This window comes from Durio zibethinus, chromosome 1 (genome assembly GCF_047325235.1).
Source record: "Durio zibethinus cultivar Kanyao isolate XHJ-2024 chromosome 1, ASM4732523v1, whole genome shotgun sequence".
Taxonomy (NCBI): domain Eukaryota; kingdom Viridiplantae; phylum Streptophyta; class Magnoliopsida; order Malvales; family Malvaceae; genus Durio; species Durio zibethinus.
In genome coordinates this window covers 14010174-14025000 of record NC_143162.1, presented here as the reverse complement: position 1 = coordinate 14025000, position 14827 = coordinate 14010174, and the positions used below count along the sequence as shown (strand labels likewise).

The following is a 14827-nucleotide window of genomic DNA, read 5'->3' as shown; positions in this document are numbered from 1 at the left end:
TCACCGACAGTAGAGACGAGTAGACCGGTGTTTACCGTACAGTGAACCGGATGACCCAACCCTAGTTCCAACTACGAGCTTTTTAACTGCAACAACTTAAATATACGCTATTGGAGCTGGAATTACCGCAGCTGCTGGCACCAGACTTGCCCTTCAATGGATTCTCGTTAAGGGATTTAGATTGTACTCATTCCAATTACTAGACTCAGAGAGCCCGATATTGTTATTTATTGTCACTACCTCTCCATGTCAGGATTGGGTAATTTGTGCGCTTGCTGCCTTCCTTGGATGTGGTAGCCATTTTTTAGGCTCCCTCTCCGGAATCAAACCCTAATTCTCCATCATCAGTCATCACCATAGTAAGCCATTATCCTACCATCGAAAGTTGATAGGGCAAAAATTTGAATGATGCATCGTCGGCACAAAGGTCGTACGATCCGTCGAGTTATCATGAATCATCAGAGTAACGGGCATAGCCCGTGTCGACCTTTTATCTAATAAATGCATCCCTTCCAGAAGTCAGGGTTTGTTGCACGTATTAGCTCTAGAATTACTACGATTATCCGAGTAGTAGATACCATCAAACAAACTATAACTGATTTAATGAGCCATTCACAGTTTCACAGTCTGAATTAGTTCATACTTACACATGCATGGCTTAATCTTTGAGACAAGCATATGACTACTGGCAGGATCAACTAGGTAGCATTCCTTCGGGACATTGGCATCGCGTGGGCCTCGACGTACCGACCGAACGATGGAGAAAGCCCGACGTGGATGTCCCTCTTGGTGCGAGAGGTTGCCCTAGTGCGGGCAGTTGAGGTAAGAGCCTGCACCATGGGCCGGCTTGTGCCGATGGTGCTCGAGGCAACCTCTCGCACCAAGGCCCAGCACGTGCCGATGGTGTTCGAGGCCAAGCCCGCACCAGGGCCCAGCGTGTGCTGATGGTGTTCGACACAACTGCCTGCACCAGGGGCCATCTTCTATCGATGGTGGTCGAGGCAACTGCCCGTTCCAGGGCCCAGCATGTGCCGATGGTGATCGAGGCAACCGTCTGCACCAGAGCCCAGCGTGTGTCGATGGTGATTGACCAGCATGTGCCGATGATGATCGAGGTAATCGCCCGCACCAAGGCCCAGCATGTGCCGATGGTGTTCGACGTAACCGCCCGCACCAGGGGCCATCTTCTGTTGATGGTGGTCGAGGTAAAGGCCCACACCAAGGGCCGACTTATGGCGATGGTGGTCAAGGTAACTGCCCGCACTAGGGCTCAACATGTGCCGATGGTGATCGAGGCAACCGCCCACACTAGAGCCCAACGTGTGCCGATGGTGTTCGAGTCAATCACCTACACCAGAGGCCATCTTCTACCGATGGTGCTCGAGGCAATCACCCACACCAGGGCTCGAGGCAACCACCCGCACCAAGGCCCAACATGTGCCGATGGTGATCGAGGCAACCGCCCGCACTAGGGCCCAACGTGTGCCGATGGTGATCGAGGCAACTGCCCGTACCAGGGCCCAGCATGTACCGATGGTGCTCGAGGCAACCACCTTCACCAAGGCCTAGCATGTGCCGATGGCGATCGACCAGCGTGTGCCGATGGTGATCGACCAGTGTGTGCCGATGGTGCTCGAGGCAACCGCCCGTACAGCCCACACCAAGGCCCAGCGTGTGCCAATGGTGATCGAGGTAACAGTCTGCACCAGGCCCCAACATGTGCTGATGGTGATCGACCAGTGTGTGTCGATGGTGGTCTAGGCAACCACCCTCACCGCCCATACCAGGGCCCAGCGTGTACCGATGGTGATCAAGGCGACCGCCTTACCAGGGCTGATAGTGATCGACCAGCGTGTGCCAATGGTGTTTGGGGAAACCGCCCGCACCAAGGCCCAGCATGTGCTGATGGTGATCGAGGCAACCGCTCGTACCAAGGCCCAGCTTGTGCCTATGGCGGTCGAGGTAAGTGCCTGTACCAAAGGGCAGCCTGCGTCGATGATGGTCGATGCATGTGCCATCACCATGTGCCATCATGTGTCATTGATGGTCGAGACCTTGGCCAAAGTTTGATTTTAAGCCACGGTGCACATGCTGGGCTCGGGCATGTGCTGGTGCCACATTTTTTTTACTCGGGGCAGCATCGCTGGAGAATCGTCTGAGCATCGCCAAAGAACCTGACCGGCAGCATTAGGGTTTCGACGTTTGGAGGGGGTCGGGGGGTGTGCGCACATGATGTGTGATGGGTGCTGGTACTTGGCCCTTATCCCTCATCAAACCTTGAGAACTCACACCCCCTTAAAGATAATTTGAGATTTTATAAGTTTGCTGCCAGTAGCCATTCAAGTGTCTAAAATGGGGACACTTTTTTCAAATGGTCACAAAATCTTCTCCTCTTTGAGTTTTTAGTTGAATTGTTTTATGCATGCCAACAAAAATAGAAGGATCACGTCTACAAAATTTGGGGCCAATACTCCTTCTAAAAAAATTTTAAAAAATCCTGAACCGTAAAAAGTTTCAAAAATCATGAAAAATAGAAAATGAGTTATCTTGCCACGAAACTTCACATGAAGGCTTAGGGGACCATTGTATGAATTTACAAGCCATAAAAATGGCATTGGCATGGCAGAAATATGAAGATGTGCCTAAACCCACCTACTATCCGATCGATCCACGGCTTGCGCATCCTGCCTCTCTGGCCGGCATAGTGCCCACCTGCTCATTTCGTGGGTTGACTTAGGCATACAGAGTTCATTCCATGTCTAAGCCCCAGGTGAACCAAGGGTTGTGGCAGCTGGACCGGCAACGGGATCGACAGCACGCAGAGAGGGATCGGGTCGATCCCCGACTTATGTATTATGCCTCTTTGGTCGGCTCAGAGCCCGTACACTCATTTTGTAGGTTGACTTAGGCATATAGAGTTCATTCCCAGTCTAAGCATACGGAGTTCATTCCCAGTCTAAGATCAGACTAACAGCGGGATCGACAGCAGCACGTAGAGGGGGACTGAGCCGATTCCTAGCTTGCTCATCCTACCACTCTGGTCAGCTGAGCACCCACACATTTTTTCTTTGGGTTGGCTTAGGCATACAGAGTTCATTCCATGTCTAAGCCCCAACCAGACCTAAGGTTATGGTAGCAGGATCGACAGCGGGATCGGTAGTACGTAGAGGGGGATCGGACAGAACCCCAGCTTGTGCATTATGCCTCTTCGACCGACTGAGCACCCGTACGCTCGTTTCATGGGTTGACTTAGGCATACGGAGTTCATTCCCAGTCTAAGCATACGAAGTTCATTCCCAGTCTAAGATCGAACCGACAGTGGGATCGACAGCAGCACACAGAGGGGGATCGTGCCGATCCCCGGCTTGTACATCCTACCTTTTCGGTCGATTGAGCACCCACACGCTTGTTTTGTGGGTTGGCTTAGGCATACGAAGTTCGTTCCATGTCTAAGCCCCAGCCGGACCGAGGGTTGTGGCTGCTGGACCTGCAGCGAGATCGGTAGCACACAGAGGAGGACCGGGTCGATCACCGGCTTGCACATCCTGCCTCTCCGATCGGCTGAGCGCCTGCACGCTCGTTTTGTGGGTTGGGTTAGGCATACAGAGTTCATTCCATGTCTAAGCCCTAATCGGACTGAGGGTTGTGGTAGCTGGACCGACAGTGGGATCGGCAGCACGCAGAGGGGTACTGGGCCGATCCCCGGCTTGCGCATTATGCCTCTCCGGCCGGCTCAGCGCCCACACGTTCATTTTATGGGTTGACTTAGGCATACAAAGTTCATTCCCAGTCTAAGCATACAGAGTTCATTCCTAGTTTAAGATTGGACCGACAGTGGGATCAACAGTAGCACGCAGAGGGGGACTGGGTCGATCCCTGGCTTGCACATCCTACCACTCCGGTCAGCTGAGCACCCACACGCTTGTTTTATGGGTTGGCTTAGGCATACAGAGTTCATTCCATGTCTAAGCCCTAATCAAACCTAGGGTTGTGGCAGCAGGACCGGCAGTGGGATCGGTAGCACGCAGAAGGGGACCGGGCAGATCCCCGACTTGTGCATTATGCCTCTCCGACTAGCTGAACACCCACACGCTTGTTTCATGGGTTGACTTAGGCATACGGAGTTCATTCCCAGTCTAAGCATACGAAGTTCATTCCCAGTCTAAGATCGAATCAGCAGTGGGATCAACAGTAGTACGCAGAGGGGGACCAGACCGATCCTCGACTTGCGTATCCTACCTCTCCGATCGGCTGAGCACCCGCACGCTCGTTTTGTGGGTTGGCTTAGGCATACAAAGTTCATTCCATGTCTATGCCCCAGCCGGATTGAGGGTTGTGGCAGCTGGACCTACAGTGAGATCGGTAGCACACAGAGGGGGACCGGGCCGATCCCCGGCTTGCGCATCCTGCCTCTCCGGTCGGCTGAGCGCCTGCACGCTCATTTTGTAGGTTGGGTTAGGCATACAGAGTTCATTCCATGTCTAAGCCCCAACCGGACCGAGGGTTGTGGTAGCTGGACTGGTAGCGGGATCGACAGCACGCAGAGGGGGATCGGGTTGATCCCCGGCTTGTGCATTATGCCTCTCCGATCGGCTCAGTGCCCGCAAGGTCATTTTGTGGGTTGACTTAGGCATACGGAGTTCATTCCCAGTCTAAGCATATAGAGTTCATTCCCAGTCTAAGATCAGATTCATTCCCAGTCTAAGATCAGACCGACAGCGGGATCGGTAGCAGCACGCAGAGGGGGATCGAGCCGATCCCTGGCTTGCGCATCCTGCCTCTCTGGTCGACTGAGCACCCACACGCTCATTTTGTGGGTTGGCTTGGGCATACGGAGTTCATTCCATGTCTAAGCCCTAGTCGGACCAAGGGTTGTGGTAGCTGGACCGACAGTGGGATCGGTAGCACGCAGAGGGGGAACGGGCAAGTCCCCGACTTGCACATTATGCCTCTCCGACCAGCTGAGTGCCCGCACGCTCATTTCGTGGGTTGACTTAGGCATACGGAGTTCATTCCCAGTCTAAGCATATGAAGTTCATTCCCAGTCTAAGATCGGACAGCAGCTGGATCGGTAGTAGCACGCAGAGGGGGACCGAGCCGATCCCCGACTTGCGCATCCTGCGCCTCCGATCGGCTCAGCACCCGCATGCTCATTTCAAGGGTTGACTTAGGCATACGAGGTTCATTGCGGGTCTAAGCCCCAGTCAGACCAAGGGACTGGCAACGAGATCGGTAGCACGCAGAGGGGGATCGGGCCGATCCTCGGCTTGCGCATTCTGGCTCTCCGGTCGGTTGAGCGCTCGCACACTCATTTCATAGGTTGACTTAGGATATGTAGTGCATTCCTGGTCTCAACCAACCAAGGGCCAGAGGCTATCGACGGTGTTTGGGGTAACAGCCGAGGGGGACTAGCAGTAGGATCCTTGGTCGGCTCTTGCATCCCACCCCCAACGGACGGTTTGATGCCCACACGCTTGATTCGGGTAGGATCGAGGTGAGCGGAGTTCATTCTCGATCGGGACCTAGGGACAGGAAGCCTCGGGTCATGCCCAACCCCGGAAGAGGGCCGTGAAAAGAAGGAGGGTCGGTGAGGGGAGGGACGAATCAAAATGACAAAGGATTGAATCTCAGTGGATCGTGGCAGCAAGGCCACTCTGCCACTTACAATACCCTGTCGCGTATTTAAGTCATCTGCAAAGGATTCTACCCGTCACTCGGTGAGAATTGAGCTCCAAGGAGGCCCACGTGGCTCGTCTACTGTGGAGGCTGCACCTACGACACGTGCCCTTGGTGGCCATGGGCCCCTACTGTGAGTCGGCAATCAGGTGACGGGTGCGCGTGCCGCTTCTAGCCTGAATTCTGACTTAGAGGCGTTCAATCATAATCCAGCGCATGGTAGCTTCGTGCCACTGGCTTTTCAACCAAGCACAATGACCAATTGTGCGAATCAACGGTTCTTCTCGTACTAGGTTGAATTACTATCGTGACATCGCCATCAATAGGGTAAAACTAACCTGTCTCATGACGATATAAACCCAGCTCATGTTCCCTATTGGTGGGTGAACAATCCAACTCTTGGCAAATTCTACTTCACAATGATAGGAAAAGCTGACATCGAAGGATCAAAAAGCAATGTCGCTATGAATGCTTGGCTGCCACAAACTAGTTATCCCTGTGGTAATGTTTTTGACACCTCTAGCTTCAAATCCTGAAGGTCTAAAGGATCGATAGGCCACGCTTCACAGTTTGTATTCGTACTGGAAATTAGAATCAAACGAGCTTTTACCCTTTTGTTCCAGAGAGATTTTTGTTCTCGTTGAGCTCATCTTAAGACACCTGCGTTATCTTTTAACAGAAGTGCCACCCCAGCCAAATTCCCCACCTAACAATGTTTTTCACCCGGATCGATCGACCGAGGCTGACCTTAGGTCCAAAAGAAGGGGTCGTGCCCCGCCTCCAATTCACGAAATAAGTAAAATAACATTAAAAGTAGTGTATTTCAATTTCGCTTGGGGGCTCCCACTTATCCTACACCTTTCAAGTCATTTCACAAAGTTGGACTAGAGTCAAGCTCAACAGGGTCTTCTTTCCCCGTTGATTCTACCAAGCCCGTTCCCTTAGCTGTGGTTTCACTGGATAGTAGACAAGGACAGTGGGAATCTCGTTAATCTATTCATGCACGTCACTAATTAGATGAGGAGGCATTTGGCTACCTTAAGAGAGTCATAGTTACTCCCATCGTTTACCCGTGCTTGGTTGAATTTCTTCACTTTGACATTCAGAGCACTGGGCTGAAATCACATTGCGTGAGCATCCGCAAGGACCATCGCAATGCTTTGTTTTAATTAAACAATTGGATTCCCCTTGTCTGTACCAGTTTTGAGTCAATTGTTCGTCACCTGAGGAAGGCCCCTGAGCGAGCCGTTCCTAGTTCGTCCCCTGGTCGACACGCGGGAGCAGCTCGAGCAGTGCATCGACAGCCAACGGGTTCGAGACTGGGACCCCCTGTGCCCAGCCCTCAGAGCCAATCTTTTTCTCGAGGTTACGGATCCATTTTGCCAACTTCTTTTGCCTACATTGTTCCATCGACCAGAGGCTGTTCACCTTGGAGACCTGATTTGGTTATGAGTATGATCGAGCACGGACGACACTCGGTCCTCCAGATTTTCAAGGGCCATCAGAGGTGCGCCAAACACCACGTGACGTGCGGTGCTCTTCCGCCCGCTAGACCCTGCCTCCAGTTGAGCCATTTCCAGGGTGGGCAGGCCGTTAAATAGAAAGATAACTCTTCTCGAGGCCCTCACCGATGTTTTCGAACTCTCTAACATTGCCGTCAGTCATTGCATCCCGGTTCAAGAATTTTAACCTGATTCCCTTTCGAAGCTTGCATGAGATGCGCTGTCGGACGGGCTTCCCCCATCTCTTAGGATCGACTAACCCATGTGCAAGTGTCGTTCACATGGAACCTTTCCCCTATTCGGCCTTCAAAGTTCTTATTTGAATATTTGCTACTGCCACCAAGATCTACACAGACAGCCGCTCAGCCCGGGCTCACACCTTAGGTTTTACGGTGACCACCGAGCCCTCCTACTCATCGAGGTCTGGCCCTTGCCCTAACGGTTGGGTATAGGTCACGCGCTTAAGCACCATCCATTTTCAGGGCTAATTGATTTGGCAGGTGAGTTGTTACACACTTTTTAGCAGATTTTGACTTCCATGACCACCGTCCTACTATCTTAATCAAACAACACCCTTTATGGGTTTTGGGTTAGCACACAGTTGGGCACCGTAACCCAGCTTCTGGCTTATCCCGCATCACCAGTTTTGCTTACCAAAAATGGCCCACTTGGAGCTCTCAATTCTATGGCACGGCTCAACGGAGCAGCCACGCCGTCCTACCTATTTAAAGTTTGAGAATAGATCAAGGGTGTTGCACCTTCGATGCCTCAATCATTGGCTTTACCTGATAGAACTCGATGGGGGCTCCAGCTATCCTGAGGGAAACTTCAGAAGAAACCAGCTACTAGACGGTTTGATTAGTCTTTCACCCTTATACCCAAGTCAAATGAACGATTTGCATGTTAGTATCACTACGGGCCTCCACCAGAGTTTCCTTTGGTTTCACCCCACTCAGGCATAGTTCACCATCTTTCGGGTCTCAAGGGCATGCTCGTACTCGAACCCTTCTCAGAAGATCAAGGTCGATCGATGGTGCACCCGCGAAGGATCCCGCCAATCAGCTTCCTTGCACCTTACAGGTTTTCTAGCCCGTTGACTCGCACGTATGTCAAACTCCTTGGTCTATGTTTCAAGACGGGTCGGATGGGGAGCCAGTAGGCCGATGCCTGGAGCACGCTGGTGTCGGGGCATGCCGAGATGGCACGTGCTGCATTCCACGATCGCAGTGATGACATCTTCGCGGGCACATCGAAAGCTTGGGCTTGGGCCGTCGCCATGACCTGTATCGGTCCACGCCCTGAGCCGATCGATGGATCGGCTCTTGCCATTCCACATTCGATCGGGGCACATCGTCGACCCCCATCTGCTTTCCTCCTGACAATTTCAAGCACTCTTTGACTCTCTTTTCAAAGTCTTTTTCATCTTTCCCTCGTGGTACTTGTTCGCTATCGGTCTCTTGCTCGTATTTAGCCTTGGACGAAATTTACCGCCCAATTGGGGCTACATTCCCAAACAACCTGACTCGCGGACAGCGTCTCACGATGCGACAGGGTCCGGGCACAACTGGGCTCTCACCCTCTCCAGCAACCCTTTCCAGGGAACTTGGGCCCGGTCCACCGCTGAAGACGCTTCTCCATACTACAATTCGAATGCCGGGGGCACCCGATTCTCAAGTTGGGCTCTTCTCGATTCACTTACCATTACTAGGGGAATCCTGGTAAGTTTCTTTTCCTCCACTTATTGATATGCTTAAACTTAGCAGGTGATCCTGCCTGACCTGGGGTCTGTTCAAAGACTCGATGGTTCACGGGATTCTGCAATTCACACCACGTATCACATTTCGCTACGTTCTTCATTGATGCAAGAGCTGAATATCTGTTGCCAAGAGTCATTTCATTTTTTCACGACAGAAGGAGTCGCAGTGCCGCCCACGTATGCACCGCGAACGCGATGGTGGGGGCGCGTGCGCTCTATTTTCGTTTCAGTTCATTGGCATGATTCACGTTGGGGGTTCGTTGCTTGGTAGCGGGCTAGACGACACCGATCGTTCTGCCCGCCCAGTAGGGGGGACGAAGCGACCGTCGTGCCTGCTAGGCCGGAGGGGGCTCAGGGCGTTAGGGCACCCTTACCCCCTCAGTGTTTCATTAACGCATCTGCGGGTCATCCATCGAGCAAGGTTTCGACAATGATCCTTCTGGAGGTTCACCTACAGAAACCTTATTACGACTTCTCTTTCCTCTAAATGATAAGGTTCAGTGGACTTCTGGCAACGTAACGGGCGGTGGACCATCCACGTCACCGCGATCCAAACACTTCAATAGACCATTCAATCTGTAAGAGCGACGGGCGGTGTGTACAAAAGGTAGGGACGTAGTCAACGTGAGCTGATGACTCATGCTTACTAGGAATTCCTTGTTGAAGACCAACAATTGCAATGATCTATCCCCATCGTGATGAAATTTTAAAGATTACCCAGGCTTGTCGGCTAAGGCTATAGACTCGTTGAATACATTAGCATAGCGCGTGTGTAGCCTAGAACATCTAAGGGCATCACAGACCTGTTATTGCCTCAAACTTCCTTGGCCTAAGTGGCCATAGTCCCTCTAAGAACCTAGCCACGAAGGATCACCTCCGCGTAGCTAGTTAGCAGGTTGAGGTCTCATTCGTTAACGGAATTAACCAGACAAATCGCTCCACCAATTAAGAACGGCCATGCACCACCACCCATAGAATCAAGAAAAAGCTCTCAGTCTATCAATCCTTACTATGTCTGGACCTGGTAAGTTTCCCCGTGTTGAGTCAAACTAAGCTGTAGGCTCCACTCCTGGCGGTGCCCTTCCGTCAATTCCTTTAAGTTTTAGCCTTGCGACCATACTCCCTCCAAAACCCAAAGACTTTGATTTCTTATAAGGTGCCGGTGGAGTCCTAAAATTAACATGCATCGATTCCTGGTCGACATCATTTATGGTTGAGACTAGGACGGTATCTGATCATTTTTGAGCCCCCAACTTTCATTCTTGATTAATGAAAACATCCTTGGCGAATGCTTTCACAGTTGTTTGTCTTTCATAAATCCAAGAGTTTCACCTCTGACTATGAAATACGAATGCCCTCGACTGTCCCTGTTAATCATTACTCCGATCCTGAAGGCTAACACAATAGGACTGAAATCCTATGATGTTATCCCATGCTAATGTATACAAGCGTAGGCCTACTTTGAACACTCTAATTTTTTCAAAGTAACAGTGTTGGAAGAACGACCTGGGCAATTAACTCCAGGAGTGCATCATCGATAGTAGGGATGAGTAGACCAGTGCTCACCATAAGGCAGACCGGATGACCCTAGTTCCAACTATGAGCTTTAACTGCAACAACTTAAATATACGCTATTGGAGCTGGAATTACCGCGGCTGCTGGCACCAGACTTACCCTTCAATGGATCCTCGTTAAGGGATTTAGATTGTACTCATTCCAATTACCAGACTCAAAGAGCCCGGTATTGTTATTTATTGTCACTACCTCCCCGTGTCAGGATTAGGTAATTTACGCGCCTGCTGCCTTCCTTAGATGTGGTAGCCATTTCTCAGGCTCCCTCTCCAAAATCAAACCCTAATTCTCCATCATCCGTCACAACCATAGTAGGCCACTATCCTACCATCGAAAGTTGATAGGACAAAAATTTGAATGATGCATCACCGGCACAAAGGTCGTGTGATCCATCGAGTTATCATTAATCATCAGAGCAACAGGCATAGCCTGCGTCAACCTTTTATCTAATAAATGCATCCCTTCCAGAGTCGGGGTTTGTTGCACGTATTAGCTCTAGAATTACTACGATTATCCAAGTAGTAGATACTATCAAACAAACTATAACTGATTTAATGAGCCATTCGTAGTTTCACAGTCTGAATTAGTTCATACTTACACATGCATGGCTTAATCTTTAAGACAAGCATATGACTACTGGTAGGATCAACCAGGTAGCATTCTTTCGGGACATTGGCACCGCGTGGGCCTCGATGCACCGATTGAGCGGTAGAGAGAGCCCGACGTGGAGCGCAAGTGTCGTGCGTGTCGAGCAAGTGAAATGTGTAGCATAGGATGAATGGGGGCTGAGAGCCCGCACCTGCTAAATGTTCCACATCCAAGAGCACAATCGAATGTCGGTGCACCAATGTGGTGATGAATGATTGGGTGGCACGCTTGGGACACGGGCCACGATTGATGTTCGACTCGTGGCCTCTCAAGACATGAGACGGATGAGGGATGGTGAGACATCCGGTTTCCATCGATTCAGGTATGCAACACAGGATCCCGATTGTGCCCTTTGGGTACGATGACCACATGGGGGGAGATTGAAGAGGATGACGGGTCAACAGTTCGATGCATTGAGCATGGAGCCTGCCAACATGCACAACCATAGCACCACTCATATGCCCATTGCGTACAAGTGGCAGCATCCATACGCGTCGGTCCACAACCCACCCGATCGATTACTCGACGAGCGAGCAGAGGAAACGAGGTGTGAGGCCATGCCACAACCGCTTGACACGAGAAAAACACGAGCAAGGGCCACGAGACTGCCCTTGATATCCGACAGGCAACAACAAAGCAACACCACCAATGCTTGGCCTGGCCGGGACCGCACGTGCGAGCTTCGCTGACACCACCCTAGGGGGACATTGCTCGATTCAGGGACTTGTTCCTGGGGTCTCGAGTAGCGTCGACTGCGTGCACGGCCTCGTCGAGGCCTAGGTATTTTCATGGCTGACGAGAAGGGACTACGAGACCGTCAAATACCGAGAAATCTGGCTGGGCCAAGCCCGCAATCGCGGCTTCTGCTCGCACCACCCCAGGGAGCCATTACCTAATTCAGGGACTCGGTCTGGAGTCTAGGGCAACATCCACCACATGCATGGGCTTGAGCTCAGCTCTCCTTTTTCACATGCACGCCAATCGATTGAGGCCATAGGCACCTGCCGATCATCGGAGCAACCAATCGTCCGATAAAATGGTCGGAAGGCATGCATGCCCTATATTTCGCTCGAGGGACGTTGCCCTAGGTGTACGCAATGGAAGGCCCATCACGCACACCTACTTCCCCCGTGGGAGGGAGAGGGGGTACCGGACCACTACCCCCTAAAAAGCATTAGAGATTTTATAGATATGCTACCAGTAGATGTTAAATTGTCTAAAATGGAGACACTTTTTCCAAACAAGCATATCTCGCACCGAGGGTGAGCAGGTGCCGATGGTGGTTGCAGCATGTGCTCACACCAAGGGCCAGCGTGTGCTGATGGTGGTCGATACGACTGCCCGCACCAAGGGCCAGTGTGTACCGATGGTGGTCAAGGCAACCACTCGCACCAGATCGAGGCATGTGCCCACACCAAGGCCTGGCATGTGCCGATGGTGTTCGACGCAGGGGCCATCTTCTGTCGATTGTGGTCGAGGCAAGAGCCCGCACCAAGGGTCAGCTTATGCCGATGGTGCTCGAAGCAACCGCCCATACCAAGGCCCAGCATGTGTCAATGGTGCTCGAGGTAATCGCCCATACCAGGGCCCAGCGTGTGCCGATGGTGATCGAGGCAAGATCCCGCACCAAGGGCCGGCTTGTGCCGATGGTGTTCGAGAAAACCGCTCGCACTAGAGCCCAGCGTGTGCCGATGGTGCTCGAGGCAACCGCCTGCACTAGGGCCCAGCGTGTGTCGATGGTGTTCGGGGTAACCGTGTGCACCAGGGCCCAACGTAAGATGGTGGTGTTTGACGTAACCGCCCGCACCAGAGGCCATCTTCTACCGATGGTGGTGAAGGCAAGAGCCTGCACTACGGGCCAGCTTATGCCGATGGTGTTCGAGGCAACTACCCGTACCAGGTCCCAACGTGTGTCGATGGTGTTCGACGCAACTGCCCGCACCAGGGGCCATCTTCTGTCGATACCAGGGCCCAGCATGTGTCGATGGTGTCCGAGGTAATCGCCCCCACCAGGGCCCAGCATGTGCCAATGGTGTTTGACGTAATTGCTCGTACCAAAGGCCATCTTCTGCTGATGGTGGTCGAGGCAACCACCCACACCAGGGGCCATCTTTTGTCGATGGTGGTCGAGGCAACCACTTGCACCAGGGCTCGAGGCAACCACTCACACCGGGGCTCAAGGCAATCGCCCGCACAAGGGCCAGTGTGGGCCGATGGTGTTCGAGGCAACAGCCCATACCAGGGCCCATTGTGTGCCGATGGTGCTCAAGGCAACCGCCCACACCAGGGCTCGAGGTAACCGCCTGCACAAGGGCCCAGCGTGGGCCGATGGTGTTCAAGGTAACCGCTCGCACCAGGGCCCAGTATGTGTCGATGGTGATCGAGACAACCACCCATACCAGGGCCCAGCGTGTAACGATGGTGATCAAGGCAACCGCCCGCACCAGGGCTCAGCATGTGCCGATGGTGCTCGAGGTAACTGCCTGCACCAGGGCTCAGCATGTGCCGATGGTGTTCGTGGCAACCGCCCGCACCAGGGCCCATCTTCTACCATGGTGCTCAAGGTAACTGCCTGCACCAGGGCCCAGCATAGGATGATGGTGTTTGACGTAAGTGCCTGCACCAGGGGCCATCTTTTACTGATGGTGGTCGAGGGAAGAGCCCACACCATGGGTTGACTTATACCGATGGTGCTAGAGGCAACCTCTCGCACCAAGGCCCAACACGTGCTAATGGTGTTTGAGGCAACCGCTTGCACCAGGGTTTAGCGTTTGTCAATGGTGTTCGATGTAACCACCCGTACTAGGGGCCATCATCTACTGATGGTGGTCGAGGTAACCGCCCGTACCAACGGCCATCTTCTACCGATGGTGGTCGAGGCAAGAGCCCGCACCAAGGGTCGACTTGTAACGATGGTGCTCGAGGTAACCTCCCGCACCAAGGCCAGCACATACCGATGGTGTTCGAGGTAACTGCCCGTACCAGGGCCCAACGTGTACCGATGGTGTTCGACGTAACTGCCCGTACCGAGGGTCATCTTTTACCGATGATGGTTGAGGCAACCGCCCGTACTAGGGGCCATCTTCTGTCAATGGTAGTCGAGGCAACCACCCGCACTAGGGCCCAGCGTACGGTGATGGTGTTCAAGGTAACCGCCCGCACCAGGGCCCATCGTGTGTCGTTGGTGCTTGAGGTAACTGCTCGCACCAGGGCTCGAGGTAACCACCTGCACTAGGACCCAATGTGGGTCAATGGTGTTCGAGATAACCGCTCCCACCAAGGCCCAACATATGCCAATGGTGATCGAGGCAACCGCCTACACCAGGGCCCAACGTGTGCCGATGGTGCTCAAGGCAATCACCCACACCAGGGGTCAAGGCAACCGGCCACACCAGGGCCCAACGTGTGCCGATGGTGATCGACCAGCATGTGCCGATGGTGCTTGAGGCAACCGCCCGCACCAGGGCCTAACGTGTGCCAATGGTGATCGAGGGAACAGCCAGTGTCACGGGCTCCGACCTTAGACTCAGAATCCATGTGGCTTTAGGCTTGGAATCTCTTCCTTTGTGCCTAAGTCAGCCTAAAACACAAGCGTGCAAGCACTAGAATAATGGGCAGGGCTGATTACACAAGTTAAAGAGAAACAGGATAAGAAGACAGAATTTTGGAAATG

The 14827-nt window shown here is 52.7% G+C and overlaps 3 non-coding genes across 3 annotated transcripts in view; all 3 read right to left on the bottom strand.

Moving 5' to 3' along the window:
* The window catches only part of LOC149520483 (18S ribosomal RNA), a 1808-nt gene extending 1103 nt beyond the window's left edge, over positions 1-705 (bottom strand). Inside the window, exon 1 of the ribosomal RNA XR_016326348.1 lies at positions 1-705. This exon is cut by the window's left edge and continues 1103 nt beyond it. This is a non-coding gene — a ribosomal RNA (18S ribosomal RNA).
* A 4894-nt stretch (positions 706-5599) lies between these two features.
* Positions 5600-8965, bottom strand: LOC149520482 (25S ribosomal RNA). Its single transcript, XR_016326496.1, has one exon. It is a non-coding gene; the product is annotated as a 25S ribosomal RNA (ribosomal RNA).
* A 397-nt stretch (positions 8966-9362) lies between these two features.
* On the bottom strand, positions 9363-11162 carry LOC149520481 (18S ribosomal RNA). The gene has a single exon (XR_016326357.1). It is a non-coding gene; the product is annotated as an 18S ribosomal RNA (ribosomal RNA).
* Positions 11163-14827: the final 3665 nt, after the last annotated feature.